This window comes from Callithrix jacchus, chromosome 2, assembly GCF_049354715.1.
Source record: "Callithrix jacchus isolate 240 chromosome 2, calJac240_pri, whole genome shotgun sequence".
NCBI classification, from domain to species: domain Eukaryota; kingdom Metazoa; phylum Chordata; class Mammalia; order Primates; family Cebidae; genus Callithrix; species Callithrix jacchus.
In genome coordinates this window covers 153,386,304-153,393,542 of record NC_133503.1, presented here as the reverse complement: position 1 = coordinate 153,393,542, position 7,239 = coordinate 153,386,304, and positions in this window count along the sequence as shown.

Below are 7,239 nucleotides of genomic sequence, written 5' to 3'. Positions count from 1 at the left end.
GAAGAATTTGGGGATCTCAATAAGAAAAATAATTTAAAACTGCAAGAAGGTAGTCAGGCATCAAAGTAAGTATTTGTTTAGACATTAATTCAATTACAAGTGAATATGCATTTAAAATTCCTCATCCTCCCCTCCACATCAACCCCTTACAGGGCATCAAGTGTAAGGGAGGGGACCCTGGAGTGGAAACAGACAGCAGCCTTAGCCAAGTCAAGTAAAAATATCCTGTATTTGCAAATTTGACAAAAATGCAAAACCACATGAATACATTGCTAGGGCTTCTCCCAAGGTATTGGAAGGTGCCCTGCAAGTGAGTGGCCCTAAAGTGTAAGCTTCATTAAATTTGAGAGTGAGGAGGTGGCTGGCAAGAGGGCCGAATAGGAGCAGCTCCGGTCTGCAGCCCCCAGCAAGGGCACCACAGAAGGATGGTGATTTCTGTATTTCCAACAGAGGTACCCAGTTCATCTTATTGGGACTGGTTAGACAGCGGGTGCAGCCCATGGAGGGTGAGCTGAAGCAGGGTGGGGCATTGCCTCACCCAGGAAGTGCAGGGATTGGGGAACTCCCTCCCCTAGCCAAGGGAAGCCATGAGGGACTGTGCCATGATGAGAGGTATATTCCAGCCCAGATACTATGCTTTTCCCATGGTCTTTGCAACCCACAGAACAGGAGATTCCCTTGGGTGCCTACACTACCAGGGCCCTGGGTTTTAAGCACAAAACTAGGCAACTGTTTGGGTAGACACTAAGCTAGCTGCAAGAGTTTTTTTTCATACCCCAGTGATACCTGGAACACCAGCGAGACAGAAGCATTCACTCCCCTGGAAAGGAGTCTGAAGCCAGGGAGCCAGGTGGTCTAGCTCAGTGGATTCCACCCCCATGGAGCCGAGCAAGCTAAGATCCATGAAGTTGAAATTCTCACTGCCAGCCCAGCAGTCTGAAGTCAACCTGGGACACTTGAGCTTGTTGAGGGGAGGAGCATTCACCATTACTGAGGCTTGAGTAGGCAGTTTTCCCCTCACAGTGTAAACAAAGCTGCCAGGAAGTTCGAATTGGGTGGAGCCCACTGCAGCTCTGCAAAGCCACCATAGCCAGACTGCCTCTCTAGATTCCTCCTCTCTGGTCAGGGCATCTCTGAAAGAAAGGCAGCAGCCCCAGTCAGGGGTTTCTAGATACAACGCCCATCTCCCTGGGACAGAGCACTTGGGGGAAGGGGCAGCTGTGGGCGCAGCTTCAGCAGACATAACCAGTTTTGCCCGCTGGCTATGGAGAGAGCAGTGGCTCTCCCAGCACAGTGCTTGAGCTCTGCTAAGGGACAGACTGACTCCTTAAGTGGGTCCCTGATTCGTGTGCCTCCTAACTGGAAGACATCTCCCAGCAGGGGCTGACAGATATTTCAGGACAACTCCGGCTGGCCTCTGGTGGGTGCCCCTCTAGGACAAAGCTTCCAGAGGAAGGAACAGGCAGCAATCTTTGCTCTTCTTCAGCCTCTGCTGATGATACAGGCAAACAGGGTCTGGAGTGGACCTGCAGCAAACTCCAGCAGACCTGCAGCAGAGGGACCTGAATGTTAGAAGGAAAACTAACAAAGAGAAAGGAATAGAATCAACATCAACAAAAAGGACATCCACACAGAAACCCCATCCGAAGATCACCAACATCAAAGACCAAAGGTAGATAAATCTGTGAAGACGAGGAAAAAAACAGCACAAAAAGGCTGACAATTTCAAAACCCAGAATGCTTCTTCTCCTCCAAAGGATTACAACTCCTTGCCAGAAAGGGAACAAAACTAGACCAAGAATGAGTTTGACAAATTGACAGAAGTAGGCTTCAGAAGGTGGGTAATAACAAACTCCTCTGAGCTAAAGGAAGATGTTCTGACTCAATACAAGGAAGCTAAGAACCTTGAGAAAAGGTTAGAGGAATTGTTAACTAGAATAACCAGTTTAAAGAAGAACATAAATGATGTGATGGAGCTGAAAAACATAGCACAAGAACTTTGTGAAGCACACAAAATTATAAATAGCTGAATCAATCAAGTGGAAAGAAGGATATCAGAGATTGAAGATCAACTTAATGAAATAAAGGATGAAGATAAGATTAGAGAAAAAAGAATGATAATGAACAAAGCCTCCAAGAAATATGGGACTATGTGAAAAGATCAAACCTATGTTTGATTGGTGTACCTGAAAGTGACAGGGAGAATGGAACCAAGTTGGAAAACACTCTTCAGGATATTATCCAGGAGAATTTCCCCAATCTAGCAAGACAGGCCAACATTCAAATTCAGGAAATACAGAGGACACCACAAAGATACTCCTTGAGAAGAGCAACCCCAAGACACATAATCATCAGATTAACCAAGGTTGAAATGAAAAAAATAAATGTTAAGAGCAGCCAGAGAGAAAGGTCAGGTTACCCACAAAGGGAAACCCATCAGACTAACAGCAGATATCTCTGCAGAAACCCTACAACCCAGAAAAGAGTGGGGGCCAATATTCAACATACTTAAAGAAAAGAATTTTCAACCCAGAATTTCATATCCAGCCAAACTAAGCTTCATAAGCAAAGGAGAAATAAAATTCCTTAAAGAAAAGCAAATGCTGGGAGACTTTGTCACCACCAGCCCTGCCTTACAAGAGCTACTGAAGCAAGTACTAAATATGGAAAGGAAAAATTGGTACCAGCCTGCAAAAACATACCAAATTATAAAGACCATCAACACTATGAAGAAACTGCATCAACTAATGGGCAGAATAACCAGCTAGTATCATAATGACAGGATCAAATTCTCACATAACAATATAAACCTTAAATGTACATGGGCTAAATGCCCAAATTAAAAGACACAGACTGGCAAATTGAATAGTCAAGATCCATCAGTGTGCTGTATTCAGGAGACCCATCTCACATGCAAAGACACACAGGCTCAAAATAAAAGGATGGAGGAAGATTTACCAAGGATATGGAAAGCAAAACAAACAAACAAACAAACAAAAAGCAGGGGTTGCAGTCCTAGTCTCTGACAACACAGATTTTAAACCAACAAAGATCAAAAAAGACAAAGAAGGGCATTACATAATGGTAAAGCATCAACATCAACAAGAAGGACTAACTATCCTAAATATATATGCACCCAATACAGGAGCACCCAAAGACATAAAGCAAGTTCTTAGAGACCTACAAAGAGACTTAGACTCCCACATTATAATAGTGGGAGACTTTAACACCCCACTATCAATATTAGACAGATCAATGAGACAGAAAATTAATAAGGGTATTCAGGATTTGAACTTAACTCTGGACCAATGGAGCTAATAGGCATCCACAGAACTCTCCACCCCAAATCAACAGAATATACATTCTTCTCAGTACCACATTGCACTTATTCTAAAACTGACCACATAATTGGAAGTAAAACACTCCTCAGCAAATGTAAAAGAATGGAAATCATAACAAACCATCTCTCAGACCACAGTGCAATCAAATTAGAATTCAGGATTAAGAAACTCACTCAGAATGACACAATGACATGGTAACTGACCAACCTGCTCCTGAATGACTACTGGGTAAATAACAAAATTAAGGCAGAAATAAATAAGTTCTTTGAAACCAATGAGAACAAAGACACAATGTACCAGAATCTCTAGGACACAGCTAAAGCAGTGTTTAGAGGGAAATTTATAACAGTAAATGCCCACAAGAGAAAGTGGGAAAGATCTAAAATTGACACCCTAACATCACAACTAAAAGAACTGGAGAAGCAAGAGCAAACCAATTCAAAAGCCAGCAGAAGACAAGAAATAACTAAGATCAGAGCAGAACTGAAGGAGACAGAGACACAAAACAATCCTTCAAAAAAATCAGTAAATCCAGGAGGTGTTTTTTGAAAAGATTAACAAAACAGATATATTGCTAACCAGATTAATAAAGAAGAAAAGAAGAATCAAATAGACACAATAAAAGGTGATAAAGGGGATACTGCCACTGATCCCATAGAAGTACAAACTACCATCAGAGAATACTGTAAACACCTCTAAGCAAATAAACTAGAAAATGTAGAAGAAATGTATAAATTCCTGGACACATACACCCTCCCAAGACTAAACCAGGAAGAAATCAAATCCCTGAATAGACAATAACAAGTTCTGAAATTGAGGCAGTAATTAATAGCCTACCAACCAAAAAAATCCCAGTACCAGATGGATTCACAGTTGAATTCTACCAGAGGTACAAAGAGGAGCTGGTATATTCCTTCCGAAACTATTCCAAACAATAGAAAAAGAGGGAATTCTCCCTAATTCATTTTATGAGGCCAGCATCATCCTGATACCAAAACCTGGCAGAGACACAACAAGAAAAGAAAATTTTAGGCCAATATCCATGATAAACATAGACGCAAAACTTCTCAATAAAATACTGGCAAACTGAATCCAGTAGCACATCAAAAAGCTTATCCACCACAATCAAGATGGCTTCATCCCTGGGATGCAAGGCTGGTTCAACATATGCAAATCAATAAACGTAATCCATCACATAAACAGAACCATTGACAAAAAACACGTGATTATCTCAACAGATGTAGAAAAGGTCTTTGATAAAATTCAACAACCCTTTCATGCTAAAACTCCCAATAAACTAGGTATTGATGGAATGTATCTCAAAATAGTAAGAAATATTTATGTCAAATCCACAGCCAATATCACACTGAATGGGCAAAAGCTGGAAGCATTCACTTTGAAAACCAGCACAAGACAAGAAAGCCCTCTCTTACCACTTTTATTTAACATAGTATTGGAATTTCTGGCCAGGATGATCAGGCAAGAGAAAGAAATAAAGCGTATTCAAATAGGAAGAGAGGGAATCAAATTGTCTCTGTTTGCAGATGACCTGGTTATATATTTAGAAAACCCCATCATTTCAGCTCCAAGTCTCCTTAAGCTGATAATCAACTTCAGCAAAGACGCAGGATACAAAATCAATGTGCAAAAATCACAAGCATTCCTATACACCCATAACAGACACCCAGAGAGAAAAATCATGAGTGAACTCCCATTCACAATTGCTACAAAAAGAATAACATACCTAGGAATACAACTTACAAGGGATGAAGGACCTCTTCAAGGAGAGCTACAAACCTCTGCTCAAGGAAATAAGAGAGGACACAAACAAATGAAAAAACATTCCATGCTCATGGATAGGAAGAATCAATATTGTGAAAATGGCCATACTGCCAAAAGTAATTTGTAGATTCAGTACTATCCCCATCAAGCTACCATTGACTTTCTTCACAGAATTAGAAAAAAACTACTTTAAATTTCACATGAAACCAAAAAAGAGCCTGTATAGCCAAGACAATCTAAGCAAAAAGAACAAAGCTAGAGGCATCGCCCCACCTGACTTCAAACTATATTACAAGGCTACAGTAACCAAAACAGCATGGTACTGGTACCAAAACAGATATATAGACCAATGGAACAGAACAGAGACCTCAGAAATAACACTACCAATCTACAGCTATCTGATCTTTGACAAACCTGACAAAAACAAGCAATGGGTAAAGGGTTCCCTATTTAATAAATGGTTTTGGGAAAACTGGCTAGCCATATGCAGAAAACTGAAACTGGACCCCTTCCTTACACCTTATACAAAAATTAACTCAAGATGGATTAAAGACTTAAACATAAGACCTAAAACTATAAAAGCACTAGAAGAAAACCTAAGCAATACCATTCAGGACATAGGTAGGCTTGGGCAAAGACTTCATGACTAAAACACCAAAAGCAATGTCAACAAAAGCCTAATTTGACAAATAAGATCTAATGAAACTAAAGGGCTTCTGCACAGCAAAAGATATTATCATGAGTGAACAGGCAACCTACAGAATGGGAGAAAATTTTTGCAATCTTTCCATCTGACGAATGGCTAATATCCAGAATCTACAAAGAACTTAAACAAATTTACAAGAAAAAAACAATCCCATCAAGGAGTGGGTGAATGATATGAACAGATACTTCTCAAAAGTAGACATTTATGTGAGACCAACAAATATATGGAAAAAAGCTCATCATCAGTGGTCATTAGAGAAATGCAAATCAAAACCACAAGGAGATACTGTCTCAAGCCAGTTAGAATGGTGATCATTAAAAAGCCAAGAAACAACAGATGCTGGAGAGGATGTGGAGAAATAGGAACACTTTTATACTGTTGGTCAGAGTGTATATCAGTTCTTGTGGAAGACAGTGTCACAATTCCTCAAGGATCTAGAACCAGAAATACCATTTGACCCGGCAATCCCATTAGTGGATTTACCACTAATACCCAAAGGATTGCAAATCATTCTACTATAAAAAACATGCACACCATGTTTATTGTAGTGCTATTCACAATAGCAAAGGCTTGGAACCAACTCAAATGCCCAGCAATGATAGACTGGATAAAGAAAATGTGGTACATATACACCATGGAACACTGTGCAGCCATAAAAAAGGATGAGTTCATGTCCTTTGTAGGGACATGGATGAAGCTGGAAACAATCATTCTCAGCAAAGTGACACAAGACTGCATATTTTCACTCGTAAGTGGGAGTTGAATAATGAGAACACATGGACACAGGGAGGGGAACATCACACACTGGGGCCTGTCGGGGGTGGGGGGCTTGGGGAGGGATAGCGTTAGGAGAGATAACTAATGTAGGTGATGGTTGATGGGTGCAGCAAACCACCATGGCATGTGTATAACTGTAACAAACCTGCATGGTCTGCACATGTATCCCAGAACTTAAAGTATAATTAAAAGAAAAAGAAATTTGAATGTCAGACTGTGCTAGAGATAGATGTAGCCAAAATATCTGGAAGGTGAATCAGGTAAAGAAGCCAGCAGTCAGTACCTGAAGTCTCAGGCAAAATCCAACACATAAAATGCTTTTTGTAAAAGTCAGCACTAGTTTTTTTCCATTTCCCCTTCCCTCCAATTTGTCTTTTTAACTGCTAATGGCTTAACACCTCAGGTCTCTAAGGACTTGCAGTTTGACAAAAGGTAAGCCAATTAAGGAACCCTTCCCAAAGAAGTGATTTTCAGTATCACCAATATTGAGAGAAGTGAAGATTTTTAGAGTCGGGGAAATTGTGTCCTCTCCACATTCCCTCCAATCACACCAGGGTCTCCTGGAAGCAGAATGGAGGGGTAATGGGGTTTTCCATACAGAGTTCTGGACAGCTTTTAAGTGAATTAAGAGCA